This window comes from Rhodamnia argentea, chromosome 9, assembly GCF_020921035.1.
Source record: "Rhodamnia argentea isolate NSW1041297 chromosome 9, ASM2092103v1, whole genome shotgun sequence".
NCBI classification, from domain to species: Eukaryota; Viridiplantae; Streptophyta; class Magnoliopsida; order Myrtales; family Myrtaceae; genus Rhodamnia; species Rhodamnia argentea.
The window spans coordinates 1-14358 of NC_063158.1; the positions used below are offsets into that span (position 1 = coordinate 1).

At 39.0% G+C, this 14358-nt stretch overlaps 2 pseudogenes; both read right to left on the bottom strand.

Annotated features, from left to right (window-relative positions):
- Positions 1 to 448: 448 nt before the first annotated feature.
- On the bottom strand, positions 449 to 3791 carry LOC125316533 (annotated as a pseudogene).
- A 4319-nt stretch (positions 3792 to 8110) lies between these two features.
- Positions 8111 to 12547, bottom strand: LOC125316534 (annotated as a pseudogene).
- Between the last annotated feature and the right edge of the window lie 1811 nt (positions 12548 to 14358).

Consider the following 14358-nt stretch of genomic DNA (forward strand, 5'->3'; position numbering starts at 1 on the left):
AAATAAAGAAAAAATCATTGATTCATTTCAAGCAATGCAAGAAACACCATCTGCATCAAAGTCGATACTAGTAATATATCGTGTGACAAGACATAGCCTGAGGGATTGCTGTTTTTGACTGTCTGATGCAATTCCTTTGACTTGAAGGTTTATGATCGTGGCAATATTTATTGACCTTACTCCAACCACAAGGGTAAAATCTATCATTCAAACTGACAAATTGCTATGACATTCATTTGTCAAAGAACATGCTCTATAATTGTTTTGGGGCCAACATGGGTGGGCAGTGTACCCGAAGAACTCAGACTTGCACTTGCCTCTTCCATGTGACAACGACATAGTGGAAGATAAACAAAAACTAGTTATTTTTTCTGGACCCATGAGCTATAATCCCAATCAAGTACGCAATTCTACTTTATCTCGTCTATCTTTTGAGGCCTCCAAAGAAACCTGTCTATCTAAACTTCTGAATGACTAGATCATGAAATAGCCTAATCAACAGATGAGGACAGATTCTTTTCTTCATTCGAACAAATTTCATGATAATTAACGTATACAAACAAAAAAGGAAAAGGGCTTACTTCACGATAAGGATTTAAAGTCCTCAGATGAATCGATTGGTATGACTTAAGATTGCAGAACATGTGGACCCAGGTCACCACAGTAAAAGAAGCAAGCGCAAGTGGTATAGAGGAGCCTATAGTACTCGCCAATGCTATACCAAGTATGATACCAATAGACTTGCTCACCATTCCTTGTGCCTCACCCTTGGCAATGACCTACAGTAGACAGTAACATTCAGAACTGAGCACAACTCTTTAGCAGTAATGCATAATGATGTCAGCACACAGATACAGATCAAAGGGGTATAAATTAAGGATGTATGTCCATTTTGAAGCAAATATTTTTACCAAGCTAATAACAAAACAGACAAAGCCAGTAGAAATTGCATTCACCTCAGCAAAGTTCCTCTGAGCAGCAAAACCAGCATAAAAGCAGCTCCTGGTGGCTGCCTGAGAAGGAATAAATTCCAACTTTCAGTAACAGTGTGACGTTATATGATCTCGGTATGAGAATAACATAAAAAATGCAGGACAAACTATGTACACAGGAAGTAACCACCCCTTATTACCCCAAAGGGTAACACCAATGCCAAGTCATAAGCTCTAGCACTTATGAGTTGTAATTAGGTTACCCTGAAAAGAGAGAGAATACTTATTGATGATTATATATTAGTCAGTAAAAACTAAACAAAGAAGCAATTAATTCAATAATAAAAATACGCCTTAATAACTTGTCAGAAAAATTACTTGTCAATAAATTGAGAGAAAAAAATCTCAGGAAAGGAATCCAATTTTGGTGAAATTAAGAGGCTGTAATTAAAGTTAACCCATATACATTCCCAGAGGGCTCAGTCTCAGCACAGCTGCTGAGAGAAATGCAAATAATGTGAGAGCAAGTCATTCTAACTTCTATAGAAACAAAGCAAATGAGCAGAATGTTCAAACATCGGACAGAACAGTTAATAAAAATGTTCGATACATACCGACCAGAATAATCAATATCAAAGGTCCATCAATTTATTTCTGCACGACATGGACAAAGGGATTTCATTGTATCAATTGAGATGGTAGGGAGGATTAAAAACTCAAATTTGTCAGACTATTTGACTGAGTGAATGGTCACAAATGAGAAATCCAGGATTCTTCTTGAAGTAATTTCACTTCCTTCAACACTGGATAAGCAAATCTAAGAGCAGGAAGCTTAATCTTCAACAGTGATTGTCTGACATGTTAGAAACAACCCTGTTTTGAACTAGTAGAAGCAGGAATGTGGATGCTGATAAATATCAATATGAAATAGAGGCACAACTTGATAAGCACCTGAATGAGAGCAGCTGCTGAGCGTCCTGCTCCTGCAACAGCACCAATGAAAACAAAAGATGTGGGAAGGCAGGAGTCAACATTTCCATCCCGAAGGCAGCATTTTCCAACAAATCAGCAAAAAGCCTCCACCCCTTTGGATGGACATCAAAATGCCGTCCAAATTTCGAGAGGAAAATCTTGCTGATATATCCAATCCCATCCTTCAGCACCCAATTCACAGCAGCAGCTGTAGGAATAGCTCCTTTTCCTAAACCAACAGCATAAAGCAAGGCCTACACAAATAACATATCATACGTACATAACCACAAGGCACACAACAATTGCAACAAAAACACTTTGGTCATGTTGCTGAGCAAATGAGAAGAGGACGAATCCAGGAAAAATAATATTATGCCTCACGTAGTAAGTAGTAGAGACCTGCATCCTTTGCTTTCAAAAATGCGCATGTTATATCTTTGATTTCAGTTCTTCAGCTTTTCAGGCGACAAACTTTTGCTTACATCTTAGAAAGAGGAATTCAAACCTCTCGCTGTTAGTTCTTGTGGTTTGCTGTTAGTTGATTAGTCCTTTATGACCCTTGCTTGCTTGCCATTGCAATTGACAAATCTCTCAAATCACCAGTAATATTGGGGGCATATTACATTCCTCACAATCAGTCCCAACAGAAGATAAGAAAATTACCAATTACTCTCTCCTCTTCCTTTCTCTCCTCCATTTCAGACCCAACTGAAAGTTGAAGCTCAATCCCACAGCTATAACAAGTTGTTCAGAATAATTGAGCTATTTTTTTCATCTTATAGGTGTAAAATGAGATTATATGGCCAAACCAACCAGAATTCCTAAAGCGATAGTCATGAGGGACATCTCCATAACTAGTTACAACTATTGCCAAGGAACATTTACAACGATGCATTAACGTTAGCAATTACCCCACTAAGATGCATAAGTATACTCTTTCCTACATTAAACAGGCGCTCTAAAAGCATCACTAGCAAGTAACAGAGTAACACATGGCTTTAGAACTATTTCGAGGAAACATAGCACTACCTGAGTGGCAAGAACACCACTGATTTGACTCGCAACGCCTTGAACTCCTCTCCAAAGAGAATAATCCAAATAATCACTGGTAACGCTGTCAGGAAATCCTTCAGGAAGCATCAACCGCATGAACAAGCCCCTGCACTGCACCCACAAACTGGGGATGACACCGGGAGTAAACAACTTCTCATCTCCGAAACCGAAGCCAACCGGCGAAGCAACCACGAAAGCGTCTTTGCTAGGATCACGGACAAGCTTCGTCCACTTGCCTCCCTGCACTTCCCAAACAACACCTTTCTCTTCCTCCTCCTCCTCCTCCTCCTCAAGAGCAGCTCTCGCCAGTGCCGAAGCAGGTATTTGAAATGCGCAGAAATGAGACACAAACGAAACGATGATGAACAAAGCCGATTTGTTCAGGAAGCTGCTCCTGCCGGTCAGCGTACGGGAGCAGAGAAAGAGAACGAGAAGTCTACCGAGTGGAGCGCCTCCACCGCCTCCGCCGCTGTCGTCGTGATTCCACCACCCGGAGAATCCATCGAAACCGCCGAAATCGCCGCCGCCGCCGGAGTTGTCGTTTCCACCGCCGGGGAAGGAGGGCTCAGGGCCTCCGGGGGAAGCGAGTGCGAAGAATTGGGAGGTCAAGTAAGTTGACTTCAATAACTTGAGAGGGAATGGCGGCAACGAGAGGGAGCGCCTAGGCGCCGGCGTGAGAACGAGGTCGCTTCGGTGGGGACGCTGTGGGGGGAGAGGCGGAGAGAGGCGGAGGAAGGAGAGCCTGCAGGCGCAGGCCATCGTTTCGCCGTCTTCGTCCTCGTCCGTCCCTGGTTCAACGCCTTTCCACCTTGGTTAGCGAAGACGGCGGTTCATTTTCCTACCTTACCAACCAATACAAAGTTACAAACCCACGAAACAAAAAAAAATAAAAGAACTATTGAAAATTACATTTTTGGTCCATGTACTTTTTGAAGTGTGCAAATTTAGTCCTTGTACTTTCTTTTGTTACAACTCTAATCCTCGCACCCTTTGATTGACTAGATTTTAAGTGCGATTGTTTGCATTTCCATTCAAAATAAGACTTACATGACATTGGCTATTGTTTTAACATGATATTTATATATGTGTGTGTGTGGTGTGTGTGCGCGCATAAGTCTTCATAATTAATATTGATGCTCTCGTTAGCGGTAATTGAAAGAAATTTTTTGTATTCAAGGATTGAGATTAGACAGGAAGAATTCCCATAAACTGTCTAAAATATCTCGCCTCATTGAGTTAAAGTTGTGATTAGAATATTTAAATTTGTCCGGTATCTAATCATTGTACTACATCCGTCTATATAGATCAAAATTGAAATGAGGATTCTGAAACTGAATTTAATGGAATTAATCTTGATGTTATTGGAAATCATATTGTACAGACTTAAAATGTAGGGATCACCGATTACGTTTGCCTTGATTGTACATTTTCATATGGTATTGCATCTAAATGTGATGATAGTAATTAAGTTTCCGTTGAGAAGTAATTAGTTTTGTCGCTCAAACAAAACCTATAAGGATTATAGTTGGTGGTATGAATGGTAATTTTCTAAAAAGAGTTGGCAACATCGACACGCAAGACAAACAAATGTAAAGTTATCAAGTTAAACGAATAAAGAAAACACGTAAACATTTATAAGCAACTTGAATGAGATTTCGCAAACCACAACCAGGTGATAATTAACCTAATGTGAGACTACCCGATACATCACACAAATAAAGATTGATAAATCCCCGAGAAACTTAAGGCGTTTGTAAGAAAGACAACTAAAAGTCGATAAACGGCAACAAAGGTCAATAAGTTGAAGGAAGGAACCAAATTAGTGTCATTCTGTAAATCGAGTGAGAGTTGTTAACCCAAAACTAGTTGGCAATTTAATTGGAAAAAAAAAAGTTGCTGAGTCATTTAGATAAGGATCGATTGATTCATATAAAAGTTTATAAATTGAAGTCAATGGTAAGAAAGATAAACGAATATTGATGAAAAGATAAGAAAAGTCAATAACTTGCATGGTGAAACAAAGACTTTGCGATTACATGAAAATGTCGGCAAGTTCGAACAAGGTATTGGCAACATCAGATGATTAGTAACTTTTTTCACCCACAACTTTTTTTACACTTATCAACACCATCGGAAATTTACGGGGGCATGGAATAAATGACAGAACCATTCTAATTAGACATAAAGTGACTATTGAACCGGGTGTTGGCACATAGGGATCGTTATAGTAACGACATGGATTAACGTTAAACGTATTGAATTATTGGGACCGGCTTTTCTTCGCAAACTTCGCTTCCAACCTACCTACCTACCCAAACCAAAGTTCTTCCAAAAGATGATGACTAGACAAGGATAATTCAGCATCCTGCCAATAAACATAGAGCTAACTGTGGAGATTGTGCATGCACCCCCGTTGCATGGAGCACACCTCTATTCCCTAGGGGTGTCAACGGGCCGGGACCCGGTCTAAGCCGGCCCGAAACATAACAGTGCCGAGCTCGATCCGAGCCGAGTTGGGTTGGGCCGGATTCTGGTCTAATTCTTTTTTTTTTCTTCTTTTTTTTGGAATCAAAATCAATTAACAAACCCATCAAATGAAAGAATATAAAAAGAAAAAATAAAAATAAATTAAATTAAAAAGAAAAAAATTGGTGTTAAAAAAAAGTCAGGTGGCGGGCCGGCCCGGCCTTGAAAAGCCTGAAAATTAAGTGAATTTTCGAGCCGGTCCGGCACGGGCTTTTTTGACACCCCTACTATTCCCTACTGTCATTGACCATAGGTCACTTCGAAAAAAATTACTAAAAAAATCTTAAACCTATTGCAATTGTGCCAATTTAATCCATCCTGCAAATTTTGGGCGACCGACACTTACATGGATACTTGGTGGTCGATAACTTGATATTTTAATTTTTTTTTTTAATTCGGCGACCGCCCGGAGGAAGAAGAGGGAAGGGAAACGAAAAAAAAAGAAAGAAAAGGAAAAAATTTTAAAAATTCAAAAAAATATTGTATCACCAAGTGGTCAAAATTCGCCGACTAGACCGAATTAGCACAATTGCAAAAGATTTAGAGCTAAATGATTAAAAAAAAAATGTTTATGACTAAATTGACACATTTGCAATAAGTTTATAACTTTTCCCAGCCTTTTTTAGTGGATTTGGGAAGTAATAATGGTCAATAATTTAATATTTTATATCATGATCAAATATTGAGCTTGAGCTAGGTTACGGAACGTACTTTACAAGGAATGGCTCTTCCTATGCTTATATAAAGGCGTCACGCATGTGACATTTGTCTAACCCATGCCTTCTTACACAAATAATTATAACTGATTAGTAAATATTTAGTCTATAGAATCGGCGAGACGAAACTTATGACTAAAGCACGAAGATAAAGAGAACTATATAGAGTCAAGCACTCAAATTCTAAATCAACATTCGACCCTTAGGATCACGAGAACCATGTTAGATACAAACTCTACACATACATACCCACTCGGGCAACGTGAGACTTCATCTCGACTCGACTATATTGGTGTTTGATTTTCATTTGAAAAATGATTTCACTTTAAGGCTTGCCAGCGGCTGCCGCCGACCAATCGCGGCGAGGGAGGAAGAAAAGAAAAGGAACAAAAAATAATGTTAAAATATAATATTAAAACATTCAAATATTAGAAAAAAAAATTAAAGATGAGCAGTTTTGGAAAATGTTTTCACATCTTCAGATTGAGGAATTCACTTTCTTGATTTTGTACATAAAATTTTTATTGATCGGAAAGTATTTTCCGTTGATCGAATCATTTTTTCAATGAACCAAATGGGTGAAAATCCGTAAAACTAATTCTGAGAAAACACTTTTCCTTGACACAAACACACCCTTAGTTTCTAATCACATTCTCCCGCGAACACAAATCATTCTCTTTTCGAGCGATTCAGAAATTCATATAACTTGCTTCAATTTTTTATTTTTTTTTTTTGGGAGAAGATAAGAAATGATTAAAAAAAAATGTCCCTCAAGCGATCTAATCTAATCTACTCACGATATAAAGGAAAAAATGCTTCCGAAAACCTTAAATTGTGTCCAGCACATTTACTCCAAACTTTTTTTTTTTTTGCGACACAAAAAATTTCAAACTTGTACTTATGTGACACATTTACTCCAAACTTATATGACGGATAAATGTGTTATATGGGCATAATTTTTTTTTTTTTTTTGGATTTTTGGTGCCTCACAAAAAACTTTGAAGTACCACCAAAAATCTTAAATTATGTTCACTATGACACATTTATCTCGACATTTTTTTGTGACACAAAAAGCTCTAAACTTACACCCATGTGGCCCATCTATCCCAAACTTATATAAGGATAAATGTGTCACATGGCTATAACCTATAAGTCTAGAATTTTTTGTGCCTCACAAAAAAATTTGGAGTGAATGTGTCATACGGGTACTAGTTTTGACGCTTTTTGTATCAAAAAAGAAAAAAATTGATGTAAATATATCGTAACGAGCATAATTTAGAATTTTTAATGATTTTTTTTCCGGTACAAAACTGAAAATGACCTGAGCATGTCGGTCCCTAAAGATGCTGTCTCGGGTCATGAACCACATGGTGACGTCCCCTATACATAGTTTTCTCCCTTTATGGCGAGAATATCCGTACTCCTTTTTTGATAATTATAATCAATGACAGTCGTACCTGATGGACGCGCAGCATTAGAAGATAATTTGCTTACAAGACCGTAAAATCATGCACATATGGTTAATCAGCATTTACTGCTGATTATAATTCGTCTTTTTCTTCGGTGGCATTTTTTAATTTTGTCTTCAGAAATGCAAATTCCCCGAAAATTGCAAATCAAGATGCAATGTTCAGAACAGGCTGGCGTTAGAAGACAACTGAACTTCATGCCCAGTATTGAGGAAAAGAGAGAGAGAGAGAGAGAGAGAGAGATCGAGAAATGCACAAAGGGGTCGTGTTGAAAACACGGTACCGAGCATGTTTATTGACGAGCGGGAAAGAAATTATAAAACATAAGACAGTTTCGCGAGAATCCGGCAACAGCAAATGTGGAAAAGCTGTGTCTAAAACCGAAGGTACTCGATAGATCAAGAGAAGGACAATGTCCTCAAGCAAGACAATGATGGAGTAAGTGTCAAGAAAGCCAATGCCTCCGAGTTCTTTTTATCTATATTGCCATATATCAGATCGTATGCGCATACAACAGTCAGGGACAGATTGGATTAGCTACTCTGGCCTTGAGATTATACAGCCTCAGATTGTTTCAACACTAAGAAACACACGATCGAGAGAGAGAGAGAGAGGATGTTAAGGGCGGAGTGCGACCTGTTATGGGCAGGAGTACAATCTAAGGAACTGTCAATTGATTATGCCCCATGGACTTCCACGAAGCTTCCAGACGCAGCAAATGCAGCTTCTCGACAAACGGTTCCAAAATATCCGCCTCTTCTTCCGGCGCAAATGCCATACAAATGCTAAGTTCTTGAACCGCCTCCCCGTAGTCCCTGGAATTATAAGTGTAAGAAGGTCATCGATCGATATGAAGGAAATAGAGTCTTTTTCAAGGAAAATCCGTAGCGGTTCATACTTCTTGTAGTACAACATCATCCCTTGGTCCCTTCTCAGAGACCAGTTATGCGGCTGCAGAATCAATAATCTTTCGGAAGCCATAATAGCCAACCTGTCGAGTTTCAATTCAAACGCCATGATGAAGTTTACTCGACAAAGATGAGAGGCGAAAATAATCCACAGACTTGAGAAGAAAGTTGAGTGAAGTGACCAAGGAAAATGTACATTGACAGAAGAAAACTTGCTACTATCCAATCCATTAAAGCCAAACTCCAAGAGCAAATGTTTGTTATGAAATAAACAGATGACCGATAAGCATTCATAGAGTAAAAAATTATTCGGTCCATCTCAAGTTGTTGTATAAAGGATGATTAATGACTCATATCATTTCTTTGGCAGCTACATACCTTTCCAGATATCATGAAGACAATCTTAGATTACAATATCAAGAAACATCCGTCAACTCTAGGACAATATATACTGCATTGCAGAGACTGAGTTTATTACCATCACATAACTGCAAGTCAAAATACAGGACATCTGCTCAAGACTAGAGGTATCAAAAATAGAAAAACATATCCAAAGCCAAGCGGATAGAACTAAATGAAGACAAAGCAAAGAGGAGAAGGAGACATGCCAATCATTCCAAGTTAGGACAACTGTGCAGTATGAGATCTGTAATTTACAAGTAGACACTCGGACAGTAAATAATCAAATTGAGGGGAGAGTTAGCATTGATGTGAAGCCAACCCCTTTCTAACAAGAACTTATCCAAGCAAAAAGACCATCATGATCTATGGCATGACCACATATGCCAGTGGGATAAGGGCAAAAAACAATATTTTGATTGGTGCGGTTATAAATCACGAAAATTTGGTAGTCTCAGATGACAAATATCATTTTCCATGACAAATGCAACCAAAATGTACGGACAGCACAATTTTCATGCACCTTCATATTCTCAATTTTCACAAGGAACTAATGATCAATGTTAAAACAAAACATGACATGGGAGAAAGCTAAAAACTGAGTCACAATCATACAAAAGAAGCAAAGTATTACCTAAGATCTTGGGGCCGCAGCACAGGAGCACTTGAATCGTCAAATTTGTTGGATTTTTTCAGAAGCATAGTCAACATGCCTAAGAGGAGTAGTCAACATCAGCCCATGATTCAGCCTCGAGCGCGTTTCCAATGAAGCCTCTGCAATTTTTCAGGCATAAATCATGAAATTCGTAGCAGAATGCTGGGAAATAAATAAAATAGGAATGTAATGAGGAAATCAAAATCAAGTAACAAATGCAGAACGTTGCAAAACTTACAATCAAGTTTGCCAAAGCAATCCCAATGATATCACGGTTTGAAGCTATCTCAAGTCCTAAAAGTGAATTGCTAGTTAAGTCTGATGCCCTGGATCTGGGGTCATCAACACACCTTCCATTGACAATAGCAAACAAGCTCTTTCCGTTAGTTACCTTGAAGAGCTCCTGCAGGTGGAGTACAATACATAAATCTGTAATCAGTCCCAAGATATAATATCCATCACAATGCAGTTATATCCGCAGCCAACGCACCTCTGGGTTCCCAGTTTGGGGCCATATCAAAAAATCTTCCCCAACACGAGATCCCACAATGGTCAGACCAAGTCTTCGACAAACCTCAATGTAAATAATGCTAAGCAAAATCGCTGTCATCAAGGGAAGCATGAAGTGTACCATCAGTCATCGGATCTAATTCAGATTCAAAGGAAAGGCATATCTCACAACGTCTATATCCAAATTCAAATGAATGGGACATGAGGTGCACAAGATATGCAGAAAAAGCTATCTACATCTGCATTATGCGGATCAGAATATTACCACTGCCAAATCTAGAACTCAGCACAGAGTGCAAGTATGAACATTTGGAATCTACAAGAACAGGGTCCGCTTGAAGCCTTTCAACCCAAAAAGGACTACATTAACTGCTTCTAAAACCTCAACCAAATGGCAGCCGATATCTCTTGAAATTAGTTCTGCCTCAACTTCTTTAGCAATAGAATCCAGCTCACTCAGCCACTGAGATATTGTCCTTCCGGACAAAGGCATATTGTCTAAAGAGTCCCACTTTTGGGCATCAGATGGAACAGAAGCTGATCTTGTTTCTTTTGAAAGGAACTCTGCATCCATTTCTCTGTTGAGAGCCAGAAATGCCTCATCTTCAGCTGCCACATACAGCAAAACCTACACAATTGCATCAAGAAGGATAGTATGTTAAAAATGTGTGTCATGGGTCCAAGCAGATTAAGAATAGCTCCCAATCCACAAACTTGTAAGAACTTGAAGATGAAATATTCCGGTGAAGGGGACTGGAAGATCAATTGAGATGGATCACGTTCCACAATAATTTACTGCATGAGAATGAGCTTTACACAAACAAACCATAAGTAGTACCACTACAATGAATTTATGCAGTAGCACTTAGCGAATCAATAGAAAGATACAGAGACAGTTAAAAAAAACTCATACTTTTGCAAGAGAGATGTCTTTGTCCTTGGACTGGAAAGAAATTTCCTGAGTGAACTTCTCCCTGGCAGCTTTAAGAATCTGGCAAACCAATAAGCATGATGTGATGAATACTCGGAAATGGTGAAGGACATCAATATTTCGAGGCAAAAGCAAAAAATCATTTAAAAAAAAATATGAGCAGGTGCAATGTAACCAAAGAACTGATGCCATCATATGAGATAAAGATCAAGATATCGCGATGTGACATAGTTTTCAAGCACAACGGAAGGACCGGTATGGAATTAACCTCCAGGTAGATTTGGGAACGAGACAGTTCCTTTGTCCTGTGATTGCTAGAAAGAGGGGAGGCCAAGGCCGAAATGGAAGCAATTCTTGAGAAAGGGCTCTGCTTGGTTCTACTTCTCAGTTTGTTCCCCTTCTCATTCCAACGGCAACAAGGGACATGATCACACCTGATGATCGGAAATAACAAATGGGATATTCCAGAATCCTTTGGCCCACCTCAAAATTCTTAAAAGTGCAAGATAAAGCACGACTAAATAACATCAAACACCATTAACACATTATCCCTCATCTGACTCAAGATACAAACATAAAAAGCAGAACATAGGCTTCCCCAATGCTTCCGCATAAAAAACAACAGTAAAAGAACAACTCTAAACACTTGAATGGTTGGAAAAAGGCAGCACTTGACTGAATAAGTCATTACCTGATGCCCGTCACTGTAGCAACAGCAGCCATCGCCGGAGATGCCAACATCCCAACACCCGAAAATCTGGAATCAATATCTGTGAGGCAAATGAGAAGAAAAAAAGGAAGGGAAAGAGACGGTTGGAGTCGTTTGCTGATTGATGATGTTCACTCTGTCAGAGAATGTGGTGAAAAGGGTAGCGAGAGCAACAATAACCAGCAAAGCCCAAGAAACAATCGAGAGGAAATTATCAGGATCAAGTACTCATGCGTCTCCAAACGCAAGACCAATCTTGAATTTGGAGTCCACGGAAGAGGCGAGGTTCATGATGGGCACTGGCAAACACGAGGGGTGGTGATCTGGAGCAGGAATCGGGACCATAAGAGGAGGAAACGGAAGAGGGAACTTTTGGGTGATTCAAGAAGACGCCGCTTCCGAAATTGCCAAGATCCATTAATGGAACACGTGTCTCTGGAATGATAAGACGCAGAAGAAGAAGAAGAAGAAGAAGAAGAAGAAGAAGAAGAACAACAACAACAACAAGAATCCTTCTTCCTTTTTTCCCTTCCCTTTTCTTGTTTTTACTTGGAGAGGTTTCGCAGCATTAGGAAATAAGCTTCTTCCCAGTGTTGTTCTCTTTTATGGTGAGTGCAGATGAGAGCGCTCTGGGGCAACACCGCCAGCAGCCGAAGCAGCGTTCCACCATTGTCGCGCACTCCAAAGGAAAGACTGGTTTTTTAGTTCGTTTGCTTTGGGTTTTGGTATTTGGGTAAAACGCAGTGAATGAATTATATGGGAAGAAAAAGAAGGAGAGATTGCTTTTTTTCACTTTTCCTTTGATTTTGCCCATCCTATTTCGCCAAAAAGGTAATCATGATAGGATGAGAGTGAGACCCAAAAAGAAAAAATCTTCACTTTCTTAAAATGACATCATTTTTTTTTCCTTATTTTGCCTCTACCTTGTGATAAAATGAAAAATGCTTTACTAACAATTCATTCATAACCTGTAGGCCTTCTACCTCCATGCTGCATTGCTCCGTCAGGCTTTTGCCCATCGCAAAAAATTCCCCATTGTTGCCTTCCTTAGGAGTGTGGGTCGTGTCTCGGTCCCAGTGTAATCGATCATCTCCTCGGACTAGCTACTAATCATCGTATTGGTAAGCTATTGCCTCACCAACTAGTTAATCGGACGCGAGTCCCTCCTCGGGCGGATTCCTCCTTTTGTAGAGTACAATCTCAACCATAAATTCACACATCATCATCTCGTATTTTGTATAAAGTATTCATTGATTGAGAAATCGTGTAGTCAGAAATAACTTATAATACTGTTACACTGTTAGTCTAACAACTTCCCGATAAAATTTTGCATGATGATGATACAAAAGTCATGTTTAAAACATACTAGTTTGAAAAATGATCGTTAATGGGAATTGGAAGAAAAAAGGCATCGGGGATCTTTTCACTTGCTTAAAATGGCATCATTTTTTTTTTTTACTTTCATCTTGTGATGAGATTTGACATTACAAATACATAAAATACAAAAGCCATGGTTAATCATACATCGGATGAAATACTCGAAAAGAATTTGTAGGCTATCTCAGAAGTCGGGACGTCACGCAGTCTTTTCTTACGGCAGGATACAATTTACGGTAATATGTATTCTACAACCTTCTATTTTTGCAACGAAAATAATATAACTATGCTTAAGTGTAGAGATTAACTAGGCGGGCGAGCCAATAAGCATGCAATCCTGCTAGTAAAGAAATTAAAGGATGGGGACGCTAGTATCATAGGTGCGGGGTTTGACTTTCGCTCTATGCAAAGAGTTAGATCATAGAAAGATGAGATTTAGAAATAGGACAAATTAAAAAAAAAAAAAACTAGGTAGGAAATCAAGTGATGGCCCATGATTACAATTTTTAGCTTATAATTAATCCACATGATGAGTGGGATTAATTGGGGGAAAAAAAAGAAGGCCTACCATAATTTTTTACCACTATAAGCTTGACTCGTATCTCCAAAGTTGGCTCTTGTCTCTGTAGCGACATGAGACGCGGTGAGACAGGAAGACGGCATCATCCGTGGCATACGGAGATGAATAGTTTAATGACACTATGGTTAAAGTACCATATCATAGATTTGTTTATTTATTTGTTTTCTTAAGGGTATGACAAAAAATATATTGTTGTCCCACTAGTGTTAGGGTTCATGTGCTGACAAATTATGCTACAATCAATGTGTGTGGCCGCGCTTCAAGCCCTACGAAATCGATCGAGTCATGGCACGTAAGTAGGAAACGACCATCTCCTTCGAATAGATTATACGGTCGGATCCATAGAAACGTCTTATTTCCAAGATATTTCCTTCACGGGAATCTCGTGTTTTCTTCTTATGTCAAATCCGGGCATTAGAAAAGCACCAACTCGTTTCCGAAATACGAGCGGAAAATTAGTATGAATCTCATTATTCTTGATGGATGTAATTAACTTGGCCCCGCAAAAGCAACTCTCTCTCTCTCTCTTTTGGGTTAACTTTTGTTGACAAGAGGTAGATAAGGTTGAATGATGTGACCACAAGATATATATATACCCTTCCCCCACTTAAAAGTATTCAT